The sequence below is a fragment of the Talpa occidentalis genome, unplaced genomic scaffold (assembly GCF_014898055.3).
Source record: "Talpa occidentalis isolate TD23 unplaced genomic scaffold, MPIMG_talOcc4v2.1, whole genome shotgun sequence".
NCBI lineage: Eukaryota > Metazoa > Chordata > Mammalia > Eulipotyphla > Talpidae > Talpa > Talpa occidentalis.
In genome coordinates, this window is record NW_026555331.1 from 121,484,262 (window position 1) to 121,500,361 (window position 16,100).

The 16,100-nt window shown below is 39.3% G+C and overlaps 1 protein-coding gene across 2 annotated transcripts in view; it reads left to right on the forward strand.

Annotated features, from left to right (window-relative positions):
- Positions 1-311: 311 nt before the first annotated feature.
- The window catches only part of KMT2E (lysine methyltransferase 2E (inactive)), a 76,439-nt gene continuing 60,650 nt past the window's right edge, over positions 312-16,100 (forward strand). For both annotated transcript variants that reach the window (XM_054692522.1, XM_037511322.2), the window contains exon 1: positions 312-649. The gene's annotated coding sequence lies outside the window, so the exon portion shown is untranslated. The remainder of the gene's footprint in view (positions 650-16,100) is intronic.

Consider the following 16,100-nt stretch of genomic DNA (forward strand, 5'->3'; position numbering starts at 1 on the left):
TGAGGGGAAGGGGGTTAAGTAAGAACCAATCCCGCCAAATACCGAAAACTCTCCCAAACCTTCGGTTAATTGTTGGAGGCACCTGTGGTGAAAAAAGACGGAGGTTCTTGTCCACCTCACGGCTTCCAGTGGACGCTCTTCGAGCCTCTGCGGGGAGGCAACGGCGGCGGGCGGCAGCCCACAAGCAAAATGGCGGCGGGCAGCTTCGTCCCCTCCCCCTCTGCCCCTGCGGAGCGGGGCGGGCGTACCCCGTGCACTTGCCGCCGCCGCCGCCGCCGCGGCCGCCGCCGCCGCCGCCGCCGTCGCCGCCATTTTCCCAGAGCGAGAGGCAGTGACACTGAGCGGGCGCAGGGGGCCGAGTCGGAGACCGTGCTTGAGTTCGGGAGCGGCCACAGAGGGGGCACAGACACGCTGAGCAGCCTCGCCGTCGCCCCTGCGTTCCTGCCGACTGACTGGGGGCCCCCTCCCCTGCTCCTCGGCTGCTGGTGAAGAGGCTGCGCGCTGCTGCTCGGGGAGGGGGTGTGTGGACCCGGGTCCTGTGTCCGCAGTGGCTGCTGTCGGGGGGTCGCCGGACCGCGGAGGTGCGGAGAGCCGCCTCGGGGGTCGAGCAAATAACGGGGTTCGGGTGTCTGGTGTGTGAACATCACAGGTCAGTGCCTGTCGTCTTCTCGGGAGTTGCTGGGGTCTGCGGGGTGCAGGGACTGGGGCTTCCCGGGGAGGGGGTTTCTCGTCTTTATCCTTGTGGGGTGGGGGCCGGCGTTGGCGCTCAGGTGTCTCGGCGGGGGCAGGACGTTCCCCGGGTGAAGTGAATGTCTCCTTTCTCTTTCCTGTCCCTAGAAAGGGAGCATTATGGCGGGTTTTAGGGCTGGGGAAGGGGAAACTGGCAGTTAAACCCCCCTGAGAATGGGAGTTAGGGAGGGGGCGCACTCCTCATTGGCAGCGGGGGAAGGCCGCTGGCCGGAGGAGGGAGGCTGTTAGTGGGGTTTGTGTCCAAGTGGTCCTGGGGGCTGCCAGCGCTCCCGTTCCCCGCCCGCATCTTGTTCAGGTGCTGAAAACCGTGTAGGCCCCATTTTCGTCGTCTCCTTCCATTGCTGGCCCGGCGGTCTCCGGTCGCATTTTCCTGTAATTACGAGGGGGCTTCCAAGAACGCCCCGGGTATCTCTCTTTGTGGGCGAGCGAGACAGCTCCTCATCCTCTCCGGGAGAGGGTAAACCCGCCCCTGAGGTGGTCACCCCAGTACCCAGCCGTCTCAGTCTCCTCCCCCACTCCTCTTGCATTATCTCCGTCCTTTACTGTACCGGAGGCTTAGAAGCCACAATATGGCACATTTCGGAAAAGCTTATTTTGACCAAGGGATTGGCACAAACACTGTGGCAGCAGACAAGGGGAGAAACAAACGGTTCACTGTGCTAAACGGGGGAGGGGAGAGAGAAAAAACAATCCGGAGAGTGCGCTCTTGCACTGGCGGCGGAGATCCGCTCTGGCTGGACTCTCTATTTTAAGAATGATCCAATTTAAAGTCAAAGAGGAATCGCTGGCAACTCTGGAGTAAACCCCGTTGTGCCTGTTTTTCCTCCTTTTTAGAGATGTGATTAACGTAAGGTGTTTGGAGTTCTGGAGACCTTGGAGAGATTTAAGCGAGGTGCATTCAACTCTAGGCTGGCGACATCAGAACCTAATTGGAAAATAGTCCGCTTTTTCCTTGAATTTCCGAGATGGGGAGTAAAAAGTGAAATTTCCCTCTTTTGTCCTTTACAGATTCTAAAAATGGCGGCCCCAGGCTGATGTTGTGGTAATCTAATCAGCTCGGGTCCTCCACACCCCATGCAGTGCGTTTGTCTGCAGCATATTACAGGCTTATTATGTTTACATGAAAAGACTGGGCTTTTTTTCCTTCCCTAAACCATTTACAAAAATGTGTTGCTTTTACTGCAAATTACAAAGCTTTGTTTTAGTTGATTAATTTTATTGTTTTTTCCTGAATAGGAAATAAAATGACACCACTTTTGAAAAAAATAAAAGCGTTCAGGTAGTCTTAAATTTTCAGTGGTGAGTCTAAGTGCCCTTAAACATTACGAAATATATTTCGGGGCAAATTACAGGTTTTGAACCATTTAATCGAAGCATCTTTTATCGAATATGCCAAAGTAAATTAAAATGTTTAATAAGTGTGTTTAGTGCAGCCTATTTAGTATGACTAGACGTTTTAATCCTAGAGTGAAACATTTCCCATTCAACTCTTGACCAATTTTGTGAATTTTGGGTTTTGTACTGTTTCAGAATAATTTTTAGGGAGCTGTACAAACAAGCCTAAACCTGTTACTTCACCCGTGTGGAGGTGCTTGTTCTTTCCCCTAATATATTTTGCATCCATTTTTCTTTTCATTATTTAAGCAATTCCATAGGAATTTTTAAAGTTTGTTCTCTATTTGATAAAGTATATCGTCATGCTTTGCTGCTCTTTAAAATTGTCATAGCATACTGTAATAATTATGTAAGTTTTAAAAAAAAAGATTTTTAGTGCTTGATTTCCACACCCCCCCCCCATGCCCATTTACCTATTATGGCATGTGGAGTTTAGTCTGTTTTACTAGACTTTAACTAAAAGTGATACCATAATAGGGTCTTGAATCCATTTTATGCTAACTTCAGAATCTTAGAGAGTGAGGCAGGAAATTAAATGGTGTCATTTAACTGTGCTTTGAAAAGTGTGAATGATTAGAATTCTTGTCTGTGATAGGAGGTGGATCTTTTTGGCCTGAACTAACAGTGAGATATGAGTAGGCCGTTAATGGGATTTAATGACCAGTCTGATTGTGGAGCTACTGAAAGATGAGTACCATTCAGTCCACTAGTGCTTAAAAAGGTTGGTGAGTATACAGCTTTTCATGATTCTTGTATTCCATTGTGAATCCTGTTCTAAAATGTTTACAATGGAATAAGAGAATGATGAAGCTTTTATATGAACTAGATTGATAAGGTCTTATTCTACAAAAGAATCATAGAAATCACTGACGTAGGGAGTTTCCTCATGAAACAAGAGCACACAGCCTTAATTAGAATCTTTGAAATATTTAAATAATAATGAACTGTTGTTCGGTAGCAGTAAAATTTCTGTAGGGATTTGGGGTCAATACACCTTTGTGTTATGCTGATGTGATGTCAGTCCAGATCCTTGACTGCTGTGTAAAGATTGTGCATTTATTTCATAAACTAAGTGATAAAGATCTGTGGTTCAGAAGATTGGTACTTTAAACTTAACTGTCTAATTTAAGGCATCAGCATACTCTTAATGGAAATTTGGTTTGTGTATCATTGGAGGGAATACTGTCTATACCCATTTGTTTTGTTGTTGTTGTTTTTGATAGTGACCTTGATCAGGTCTGGACATATAAAACATTTGAATTTACCTGGCTTCAAACAAACGATATCAAATTAGAAATTGTAAGAAAACCTGCCTGCACCCTGCTAGCTTTCTTCCTGTAGACCTGTTTGGTTGCTTTGGGTTTTGCTTTTTGTTTGTTTTGGTTCCTATAAATAATGAGATGGGCTTTATTTTAAGTGGTTACATTGTAAGTAACATGGCTAAAAAATGTTTTTTATTACTGTATACCCCAGTTGGTTGTATATGTTTTAAATGAGGGTGTTGAGACAAATTTATTAAAAAGTTAGGCATAATTTTTGTTCCCAGAGTTTTGAAACATTTGGTCCCTTTGGGGAAAACTGGTCATACGGTCTTTGTTCATTGGATAGCTGAGTTTAAGGGATTAGTTGTTTATCTGTTTAAGTGGATTTGTAGGAAATCATAATGTAATTGAAGAACAAATTTTATTTTTAGAGTCTGCATTGTGATCATACTTCCCTTTTGTTGTCAGTGTAAGTTGTAGAGTCCTTTGATCTGAATTTAAGTTTAGAACCTTTGTAGAGCTTCTCCATTTCCCTTCAACTCTTTAGGTTTCTGATAACTCTCCTATAATTTAGGCTTGTCTGTCTTTCTCACAGCTTCTAACCAGAGTTTTTATCATATACCATACAGTATGCTCTAGGGCTTCTTGGATCTAAAAGTGAGGAAGTGGAGATGAAAGCCAATTAATGTTAAGTAATTCTTCCTCTCAATACATACCTTAGTGGTCTTGTGAAATTGTAACTTCTTAAATTGGTTTTTTATTGCTAAGAATAATGTATTCATTTTCATGCATCACATTCTTAAACCTGTGGTCTCATTTTAAGAAGTAGATTATGTAAATCCCAACAGCTCTGCTTTTCTGGGAGTTATTACTGGAACATAATTGTGTGCTACCATTGTGTTTTTGAAAACATTCTATAAAAGCAAGATGACTTTGAAGAGTTACCTAAAATTGCTTAAGAAATATAATTGTGGAATTTTCTTAAGTTTATCTTTAAAATATTTTTTAAAGATTTATTTATGCATACAAGAGCTGGGGTGCAGGCCAGAGATGCGGGGGGTGGGGTGGGTGGGGTGGGGGGGGTGAGGGGGTTGGTGAGAAGGATTCACCAAGACAGAATGGGGAACAGAATAGGCAGATTGACTGGAGTACACTGTCAGGAGAGGTCTGGTCTGCTGCGCCATGTGGGTTGCTCCCTGGCCTGCCAGGCATCAACTCATGCTGCAGAGGCTGTGGATTGCTTTATAGGTTACTTCTTAATCCCTTGTGCCACTGGGAGGCCCTTTAAAATATTTTAATATATAATAGCTCTTATTTCCAAAGGATTTATTTTTAGTGGGTGCTCAATTATTTGTTGAATTTAAAGCTTTTGTTTAAATGAACATATCTACACCTGAAATATTCAGGGTGATAGGTACTGTTCCTTTCCATGTGTTAGAATAACTGTAAAACGCTTATATTCAGTGAGCCTTACCTTTTAATGTGTATGAAATTATTTTTACTTTATCATAAAATTATTTTTTGTGTTGACAGAATAACTGAAAGATATTATTTGTGATATTGCTATATAAATGTTAACTAGATTTTAGGTTAGGTTTAAAATTGAAATGGCTCAAATAATGGGAGTAGTAATGTACAGACATTGGAAGGAGTCTTGGTATTGAATGGACACACTTTTTTATTGCCTAAAAATTCCTTTAATATTGAAAAGCTGTATTTGTAATTGAAAATTGTTTGCAGTGCATTAAATTTGAAGTAGACAACATTTAACTGTAAAAATCCTGCTATGCAGTAAAACAAAGCATTTTGTAAAGAGGGAAGAATTTACCCCCCAAAAATTGTTTTTTGTTGTTGTGAACACCTGGGCTAAGTGCTACATTGAAAGTCAAATGGTAAAGACTCAAGCTCATTAGATTTTATTTTTATCTGTAAGATTAAGAAGTTTTTATTAACCTTTAGTAAATAGGATGCTTCTTAAATCAGAGTTTAAAAAGAAGTTGGTTTTATTTTCTCCTTAATATGAAAGTGATTCTCATGTACAGCTTATAAAACAAATTTTATTTTTAGACAGCTTAGGAAAGCCATTCTAGTTGAAACAAAATGATTTGTGGAGCTTTATACAGTTGGAGAAGAGAGATAATTTTCTAGCAACTCTTATATGATTGCTCAATTTAGAGTTAATCCAAAGGAATAAACATTCTTGGTTCTGAAGTTTATTATTGAGAAAGATAATATTGAGTAATCATACCTGTGTTTTAGCCAACTTGGTTACAGCATTGAAGGTGTGACTGAGCCTGTGGCAGAAAGCTAAGTAATGTAACAGTGGGATTGAGTTAGTTTTGGTTTGCGGTGTTTATAAGATAATTTTAAAGTTCAACTTCATCTAATTAATGTTATCTAAAGCCCAGAACATTTTTTGCCTTTGTTGATTTTTGTTTTCAGAGGTATTTGAAACATAATTTCTAATCAAAGAGTTAGAGAATTTATCCTAATTTCTAGAAACTTAAATAAATTTAAAGATTAAGTATGTTTCCCATTTTTCTGATTGCTTGGTCTCAGAATAAGGTAAAGCCCAGTGTCAGTGATTTTTAGCAAAAAGTGAAGAATGTGGTAAAAGAATCATTACATAGGATATTGTGAAGAAAGCACAGTTTTTGTTTTTTTCCAAAATTCACATACTGGGAGACTATATGAGAAAAATAAGCTTACAATATTTTATTTCACAAAGTAATGAAATTTGTTTTTTTAACTTTGCAGAGAGACCTCTTGAACTTGTCTTATACTGCTTTTATGTGGTTTAAAGATACAGTTCAGAAATTTGAAAACCTGTTTTTTTTTAAAGATTTATTTTTATTTATGCATACAAGAACTGGGGTGTAGGCCAGAAGTGTGGGGGATGGGAGTGAGAGGATTCACCAGAGACGGAGTGGGGAGCAGAACAGGTGGATCTACTGAAATAGGGGAGCAGCGGGTGAGACAGGAGAGGTCTGCTGTGCCTTGTGGGTTAGCTCCCTGGCTGGGAATCAAACTCAGAACTCATGCCACAGTGGCTGAAGATAGCATCATAGCGCTGAAACTTTAACCCCTGTGCACCACCAGGGGTTAACCCGCTTGTTAATGGTGTGCAGATGATGGGCAGATTCTTAATGGGATTGACTTGAATGGTTAGCCTGTAGCCATAAATTGATAGGAGCCTGAGGATGGCCTGATAAATACATAGTAATTCTTTTTGAGAGAATAAGATTGTTTCTTTTGAAATTATTTGCTTTGTTGCTTGTTCTCTTCATGGGAAGCTGAATAATTGGTTGAATTGATACAGTCATATTACATCTTTCCATTAAGACCCCACCAAAATAAATTTTTGAGGCACAGACAAAAGATTAATTTGAGTACCTACTATTTCACTTGTGCCATTTATTTCTACTTCTCAAAAAGCTGCTGTTTTTGGTTTGTTGGGAGGCAAGGAACACAAATTAGCCCCAGCTAGCTTAAGTAAAGGATGTGTTATAAGGCTGTAGGAAAGTCTTACAGAACCTATTTGAAGAAAGTAAGATTGTGCATCACAAGAATTGGCAAGGTGCTGGAGAACCATCGTCCTCCATCTTGATCACTGTAATTAACCTTAACTGGTTAAGGATATGTTGATGTGAGTGGCATTTGTGGGGTGGGAGTGGGGCAGGAACATAGATAGGGAGCCAGAGCAAAATTTGTCCAGAAATTTTGTCCAGAAAAAAAAATTGCCTTTTTTTCAGGGACTTCAATTATTTGGGAGTGCCTCCAAAATGAAATAATTAGTATAAAATTAAATGCTGCATTTTAAAATTAAAAGTGCAAGTATTACATTGTATACATTATAAGTACACATTGACAAATGCTCTGAACAGATTTTTTATTTTGAAATAATTTCAAACTTACAGAAAAGTTACATGGATGATATAAAACTTCCCTCATACGCTTCTGACTTTTTAATGTTTTGTCATGTTTGCTTTATTCTCTCAGTACATTTTTTAAAATTCTGAATTATTTGTGAGAATGCATATGTCATACCTCCTTGCAGCCCTTGGTACGTAAGTATGCATTTCCTAAGAATAAGCATGTTTTCTTAGGTAACCAAAATGGTTATCAAATTCAGGAAATTTAGCATTGATGATGTCTTCATTCCATTTTCATCAATTAGTTATGTGCTTTATCAGCATTTTTTCCCCCTCTCTGGTGCAGAGGCCAATCCAGGATCACAGATTTAAGTCTCAGGTCTTCTTATTCTTCTTTAATCTGAAAGAGTTCTTCAGTCTTTTTTTAAAGTCTTTCATGACATTGGGGGAGCTAGTTATTTACACAACGCCGCTCAGTTTGGGTTTGTGTATAGTTTTTTCTTGTAAAGATTAGATTCATATTTTGCATTTTTACTGGAATATTAGAGAAGTATTTTGTTTTTTTCAATTATCGGTAGGCCCTTGATGTTTGTTTGCCTCTTACCCTTGAATGCTGATCTAATCTGAAATCCAGAACACAGAAATCAAATAATTAGATTAAGTTACTTTTTAAAAATGATGTGTAGGTCTAATTCCTCATTTAGCTTTGAGGATTATTATTAAATGAGCTCAAGTTACAATTGTTAATGCTTATTATTTGCTGCTAATGCTAGCAGTTTGATTTCTAAGACTAAAAAATGTGTATTTTAATGTAGAAATATTTCCTTCCTCCATTAAAAAAAGTATTTTTGTAGAAATTTTAAGTAATTTTTCTAAAACCACTGAGAAAAATTCTTTTTGCACCTTTTTTTTTTTTACATTTATGCAAGCATATACTTTTTAAGATTTATTTATGAATGCAAGAGCTGGGGTACAGGCAAGAGGTCGTGGGGGTGAGAGGATTCACCAGAGACAGAGTGGGGAACAAAACATGCAGACTGACTGAAATACACTGCTGAGGGGAGCAGCGGGTGAGACGGGAGAGGTCTGGCTTGCCATGTGGGTTGCACCCTGGCTGGCTGGGGATCGAACTCGTGCTGCAGAGGCTGCGGATTGCTTCATAGTGCGGTGCTTAACCGCTTGCGCCACCAGGGAGGCCCCCATATGAGACATATTGACTGAAATTATTAATTTCTTTGGGGAAATTTTTTAAGATTTATTTTTTTATTTATACATGCAAGAACTGGGGTGTAGGTCAGAGGTATGGAGGGATGAGAGGATTCACCAGAGACTAAGTGGGAGCAGAACAGGAGATCTACTGAAATACACTGATGAGGGGCATAGTGGGCAAGACAGGAGAGGCCTGCTGCTCCATGTGAGTTAGATCCCTGGTCAGGGATCGAACATCGGACTTGACTCATTGTGCAGTGGCTGGCAGTAGCTTCATAGTGCTGAAACTTTAACCCCTCTGTCACCAAGGAGGCCCTGTAGAGGTTTCTTTAACGTTCATTTAACCAACCTACAAGATTGATATTTCTTTAAGAAATATTAGTGCTGGCAGCTTGTCCCAAGACTACCCACCTGAGTCTGTGCAGGCATTTTTTTCCCCACAAACCTTTCCCTTTCAGAAGCATCAGCAGCTCTCTGCCCTCCTTTCTCCTTTTCCTAATAAACCTGTCCTTTTAAAATGTAAAAAACAAAACAAAAACCAAATGTCCGTGGCAGTTGACTGATGTCAGCTAATCACTGCTGCTTCCACTACTTGATTTGAATGCTCTTAAGAGTTACATTTGTAGGGCCTCCCTGGTGGCACAAGGGGTTAAGACGCAACCTATGAAGCCAGCTGCAGCTACTGCAACATGAGTTCGACTCCTGGCCAGGGAGAGACCCACTTGGCGCAGCAGACCTCTCCTGACTTGCCCGCTGCTCCCCTTAGTAGTGTATTTCACTCAATCTGCCTGTTCTGCTCCCCACTCTGTCTCTGGTGAGTCTTCTCACCCCCCACACCTCTGGCCTGTACTCCAGCTCTTGTATGCATAAATAAATAAATCTTTAAAAAAAGTTACATTTGTAGCAAGTTAGCAATCCTGTTGTAGTGTATTTATATTATTTCACTAGATATTACATAAATCTCTGATAACGCTTCATCTTAGTCAAAAGGCAAGAAGCAATACAAGCCAATGATAAAACATTACGAAGATAGTATTGCTGTTGAAGTATAAACTAAGTTAAATACTTTTGAAAACTTGATAAAGTCAAGGTGTGGCTAAGATAACTAAAAGATTAGGGGGAAAATAATAAAAATCTAGAACGAACTGTACCTTCACATTGTCTCACAAATGTATGATTTCTTGCCCTGAAATTACCTGTACCCCAAACCTGTAGACACTGCTTTATAAATATGGCTTATATAAGAATGAGAACCCAAATTCCAGATAGAGAAACCATATTCATTACATTTGGTGTAAGCCAAAATATTGATGAATTATTTTAGATAAAAAGCAGTGTTTTAAAAAATTACAAAATTTTGAAAAAACAAGGGGAAAAACTGACTCTGGTTTGTCTGGTTGGGTTTACCGGACCCTATTTTAAATGTACTTAATCAACAGATATATTGACATGTCATCCTCCAATAATCTTTGTTACCTTGTGAGATTTAAATTGTACTGTTCTTTAGAATCTTTCTAACTCTGATAATACTATAAACTGGAGTCATTTAGCTGCAGACAGTTGAATGCCCTCCATGTGAAAACATTGCAGTAGCTACTAGCTCGGGCTTGCTTGTCTTGCACATGTTTCCTAAGGGAAGTAACTGATTATGCTGGCCAGTATCCCTGGGATCAGTTTCTGTGACTTTCAGATTTTAGCTTATAATTGTTTGGTATATCATAATCTAGTTACTGTATATCAGCAGTAAGCTGTTGGTTATATATTAATGTAATCAGTGCTTGAATTTTGAATTCCAAGTTAAAACTGACAGATCTTATGGCAGTGGTATGGTTGTGCCAAAAGATGAAAGTACTTTGAGAACATAGAAGAAATGATGACATTTATCATTTAAATTTAATCTAGCGTGATAATGGAGATTTAAAAAGAGATTCAGCTGGTGTAGCCTAAACTACCTCTTAGAGGAGTTTAAGGTTTATGCCTATTCTCTCCTAAGCAAATGGTTCATTAAGGTTTGAGGGGAAAGTATTTCTAGGTCAGTTCCCAGCTTTTACACAGCAACTTTTTTTCTCCGTGTTCAAATGACTTAAAAGACTGGCTAATCAGCTCAATACATGCAGACTGTTTTCCACTTACATATAATTTCTTCACAGAAAGGTCTTTAAAATAAAGTTTGAAAGTGAAAGTGGGTGCAGCCTGTTTCATAGCATGTACATTGGTCACTTATTCATTCGCTCTACCAACATCATTTTTTTTTTAATGATTTATTTATGTATACAAGAACTGTGGTATAAGCCAGAGGTGCAGGGGGCTGAGAGGATTCACCAGAGAGAGTAGGGGTAGAGCAGGCAGTTCTACTGAAATACACTGCTGAAGGGAGCAGCTGGTGAGGCAGGAGAGGTCTGCTGCACCATGTGGTTGCTCCCTGGCCTGATTGGAATTGAACTCCTGCTGCAGTGGCTGTTGATAGCTTGATAGCTGTGTCTTTAACCCCTGCGCCACCAGGGAGGCCCCACCAACTTCATTCTTAACATTTTATTTTTCCCATTGTTGTAAAATGTTTAAAAGATTTACTTTTGGGGGGCCTCCCTGGTGGCGCAGGCAGTTGAGTGCAGCACTGTGAAGCTGTCCGCAGCCTCTGCAGTGCAGGTTTGATCCCAATTGGCTGCAGAGATATCCATATGCCACAGCAGACCTCTCCTGTCTCATCTGCTGCTCCCCTCAGCAGTGTATTTCAGTCAGTTTGCCAGTTCTGTTCCCCACTCTGTCTCTGGTGAATCCTCGCACCCTCCTGCACATCTATCCTGTACCCGGTTTTTGTATGCATGAATAAATCTTTTAAAAAACAGATTTACTTTTTTTAAGTTTATGTACAAGAATGGGTGTGTACGCCAGAGGTGCGGTTTCAGAGGATTCAGCAGAGGCAGTGGGGGGCAGAACAGGCAGATCCACTGAAATACACTGCTGAGGGGAGCGGTGAGTGTGACAGGAGAGGTCTGCTTTGCCATGTGTGTTAGCTTCCTGGCCAGGGATCAAACTCTTGCTCTAGCGGCTGATGATAACTTGATAGCACTGAGACTTTAACCCCTGTGCCACCAGGGAGGGCCTCCATAATTCATTTTTAGGGGTAAGGTGCATAGACATTTTTTTCCCCTAAGCTTTAGATCTCTACTTGTAACACACTAGTTCTTTCATTTCCAGGTTTTGTTTTTCTGTTTGTATTAATGTATGAAAAGGAAGAAGTTGATCTTTGAATGCTCTAAGTCTTACAATTAAATGATTGGGAAATAACTTTAGAAATAACCAATTTAAACATGAAAAGTATTTTTTCTTTTCATTGATCTTGCTGGTTTTATCGATTGTTGAATACTTAGAAATTTAAGTACTCTTATTTTGAACTTAAGATTTTTTTCAGATTTTAACAAAAATGAACTATTAACTATAACTTTTCAGATAGTTGTATTTCAGAAGATATTATTTTACCATTTGGCCTCATGGTCAACAATATTGTGATCACAATTGATTAAATTATCCTTGAGAGCCCTACAGCGATCAAGGGTAACATAGTTAAAGGGTGTGACTGATCAAGAATTTGATTTGAAGTAATTTAAAGTCCTTATAGCTTCCTGTTCATCCTTTTAAAGGGTCGTTTGTTGACAAGATCATGAGAATACAAAAATCATTTATTAAGGGCAGTTAAGGAAACTAAGATAACCTTGATTATATTAGATGGCATAGCTCATTTCAAGTAATCCTAAGAGCAACTTAATTTTTTTCACTGCTCATTCCCCAGAACCTAGAGCAGTATCCAGTACATAATATATGCTGAACTTCTGTTGTTATATTTTGAAATAATAGAACAGTCACCATAACCTGGGAGGTAATGCTTGAATAAAACTAAATGTTTCTTCAGTTGTTTATAGACGAGATACTCAGAACAGGATGGTGACAAGTTGGAATAGTCGGAAATTGTTGGAAGTTATTTCAATCATGAAGATGATTGGGTGGGACCATGGAAACTAAGGAAGAATTATAAACACTGGGGCGTCACAAAAGACTGGGTTTGATTAAAGATAATAGGAGGCCAAAGAAAGATTAAAAAGAGAACTGTGGGGATGGGTTACAGATAAGAAATGGAATGGAAGTTCTGTGGGAAAGATTCAGTTTGAAGGTTTGTTTGAGTTTTGCAGTGATGGCAGATATTTGAATGTATATGTAACCTATAGGTAACTGGGAATAGGAAATCAAACAGGAGAGAATAGTTGAATCTAAGATTAATGGAGACTGATAATAGTGACACTTTAGTCTTGAGGGACAACCACATTTTACAGTAATAAGGGAAAGAGAAGTAATTAGGCAAAACAAAAAAGATTTCAGAAGGAAATTAATCACTAACATTCTTGGCAGGTTTTTGCTTTATTTTGTTTTTAAGATTATGTTCATGTTCACTTAAAAAGGAGGATATGATTGAATGTGTTTAGGAAGAAAGGCAGTATGGTATAGTCAAGAATAACTTAGGTGGTATCTTAACCCCACCAAATTCTAGGCTTTGAAAGCTTAATACAAAAATGTCTTATTTATTACTATAAGATGAAGTACATCTAGTTATGGAAACTATACATCTCATAGCTGTTTGAAAGTAATATGTCAATATATAAACCAGTGGTTAAAAAATAGTAGTACATTCTTTCAAGATGTTAAGAAGGGAAGGATGGTGTCGAACAGTCTTTATAACTGGAACAATTTTTTCTTTGTTCTTTTTTTTTTTTTTTTTTTTTTTTTTGGGTTAACCTAATCAAATTTTTGTTTACAGTTGAGGAAACAGACTTCAGGAAGTTGATCTTCTAGATACCTCAAGACTAATTTAGTGGCAGAGATGTCTAAGATGGGAATGTGAAAAGACTTCAGGGATGCATTAGTTCTTAAATGCTTCTTTAAGGTTTTTTAAAAAAGATTTTATTTATTTTTGCATAGAAGTACTGGGGTGCAGGCCAGAGGCATGGGGCATGAGAGCATTCACCAGAGACAGAATGAGGAAGCTGGACAGGTGGATTTACTGAAATAGACTGCTAAGGGGGGGAGCAGAGGTTGAGGAGGAGAGGTCTGCTGCGCCATGTGGGTTAGCTCCCTGGCCGGGAATCAAACTCAGGCCATCTCTGTGATTGCATGATAGTGCTGAGACTTAACTTCTAGGCCATCGGGGAGGCCCTGGTTTTGAAGGTTTTAATAAAATTTTTGTTGGGTGGGGTGGATATAAGCAAAGGAAAATTACTTTAGAGAACTTGAAGGGGAATGAGAGAAGATATGCCAATAACAGTAAAAAGACTGCCATACTCAAAATACTTATATTTTGGAATACTAAGATGTAGCAATGTAACCTGATGTAAGGAACTTGAAACTGTAATTAATTACTGTGATCTGTTATGCTTTTTTGAACAGGTCAAACTTAAGAAACTAGTAGGTATATTCTGTTTAATGTTTAAGCAATCATTCTAAAATGGAGTGCTGGAGCAAATGTTTTTGCTTGTTTGTTTTAATAGGCCATCTAAGCCACTTCCCTTACCTATTAAATCAGAATCTATGGCAGTGCGACCTAGGTATCTTATCATTTTCAACTCCAAGTATATAAAAAGTAGCAGTTCATGGATCTGTGTTGGAGAATTATTCATACAAAGTGAAGTGTTCTGATAATTTCTTCGATAATAAAATGTTGACAGAATCAGGAAGATTTGTTTAAATCCTATTAACTATTTTTTATACACTTTGTTTTTAGATAGGAAAATAAAGGATGATGCAAGTTCTGTAGTGAGAAGAAATAATTTTTACTTTAAGATTAGAATAAAGAATGCAGCAGAAAAATCATTCATTGACAACTTTGTTTTAGTCAAAAGGTATGCCCTTACCTGGTGACATACTTATTTAAAGGATGGAACAGCAGCGTAGGGCCTTCCTGGTGGCACAGGCAGTTGAGCGTAGCGCTGTGAAGCTGTCTGCAGCCTCTGTAGTGTGGATTGGCTCCCACATGGCATGGCATACCTCTCCTGTCTTGCCCACTGCTCCCCTCATCAGTGTATTGCAGTCAATCTGCCTCTTCTGTGCCCCGCTCTGTCTCTGGTGAATCCTCTCACCCTCCCACACATTTGCCTGTACCCCGATTCGTGTATATACGAATAAATAAAAAAAAAATCTTAAAAAACACAAAGCAGCCGCCTAACAGTTTGTATAGCTGAGTGATTAAAAGATAAATGCAGGTTTTTGTTTTCTTTTGTTCCATTTTTAATTACAACAGACTTTAGCACTATATTTTTGAAGATTATTTTTTCATTGCTGGGCTTTAGACAAGTAGAATTTACTGGTAAAATAAATTTTCGTATCATTTTATACCTATATTTTCTTTTAGTCAGTGATTTTCAAACTATGGGAAGTGTTAATGTTTTCATAGAACATTACTGGGAGTTGGAGGAGATGTCGGCAGGACATTCTTCTGCCATCCTCTTTAACCATAAGCATGGAAATATTAAATACAAATGCTTACTATACCCACTAGCAGACAAAACTAATCACTTGTCGGCTTCTCCTATTATATCTGACTCCAACCTCCTTAACGCAAAACTTCAAGTTGACGCTAGAAACATTGGGAAAAGCACAGGCAATTAAAGCTATTTTTCATTTTGGAATCAAAATAGAGGCTTAGATTACTGTGTAAGATTTCACTTGTTAGGGGCCTCCCTGGCGGCCTAGGGGTTAATTTAAGTCTCAGCTTTATCACCCCTAAGGCCTGAGATCAGTCCCAGCCAGGGAGCTAACACACATAGGCACAGCAGACCCGTCCTGTTTTCACCTCTGCTCCCCTTAGCAATGTATTTTAGTAAATCCACCTGTTCTGGTCCCTACTCTGTCTTTGGTGAGTGCTCTCATAACCCCCACCCCCTACCTCCTGCACTTCTGGTTTACATCCTAGTTCTCTATGCAAAAAAAAAAAAAAATAATTTTAAAATGTTAAGAAAAAAGATTTCACTTCTTGGAAGTTTCTGTCAATACTCAAAAGTTTGAAGGCCACAATTTTTTTTTAAAGATTTATTTATCCATACAAGAGCTGGGGTGCAGGCCAGAGATGCGGGGAGTGAGAGGATTCACCAGAGACAGAGTGGGGAACAGAACAGGCAGACTGGCTGAAATACACTGCTGAGGGGAGCAGCGGGCGAGACAGGAGAGGTCTACTGTGCCATGTGGGTTTCTCCCTGGCCAGCCGGGAATTGAACTCATGCTGCAGCAGCTGCATATTGCTTCATAGAGCGGTGCTTAACCCCTTGCGTTACCAGGGAGGCCCTTAAATTTCTTATAGGTGTATTTTTTGTTAGTTTTTAGAGCAGTTTCAGGTTCACCTCAAAATTGAAGAGAAAATTTAGAGTTCCCACATGCCCCACCCTCAACTTTCCCTACCATCAGCACTTCAGCACTCTTCCTCATCATTATGGTATTTTTTTTACACTTGATGAACCAGCATTGACACTTCATTCTTTACCAAAGTGTACAGTTTACAAGAGTTCACTCTGTGTATATGTATAAACTGGGGGTTTAAAAAGAATTTATCAAGAATTTGTTCTTAATAAAC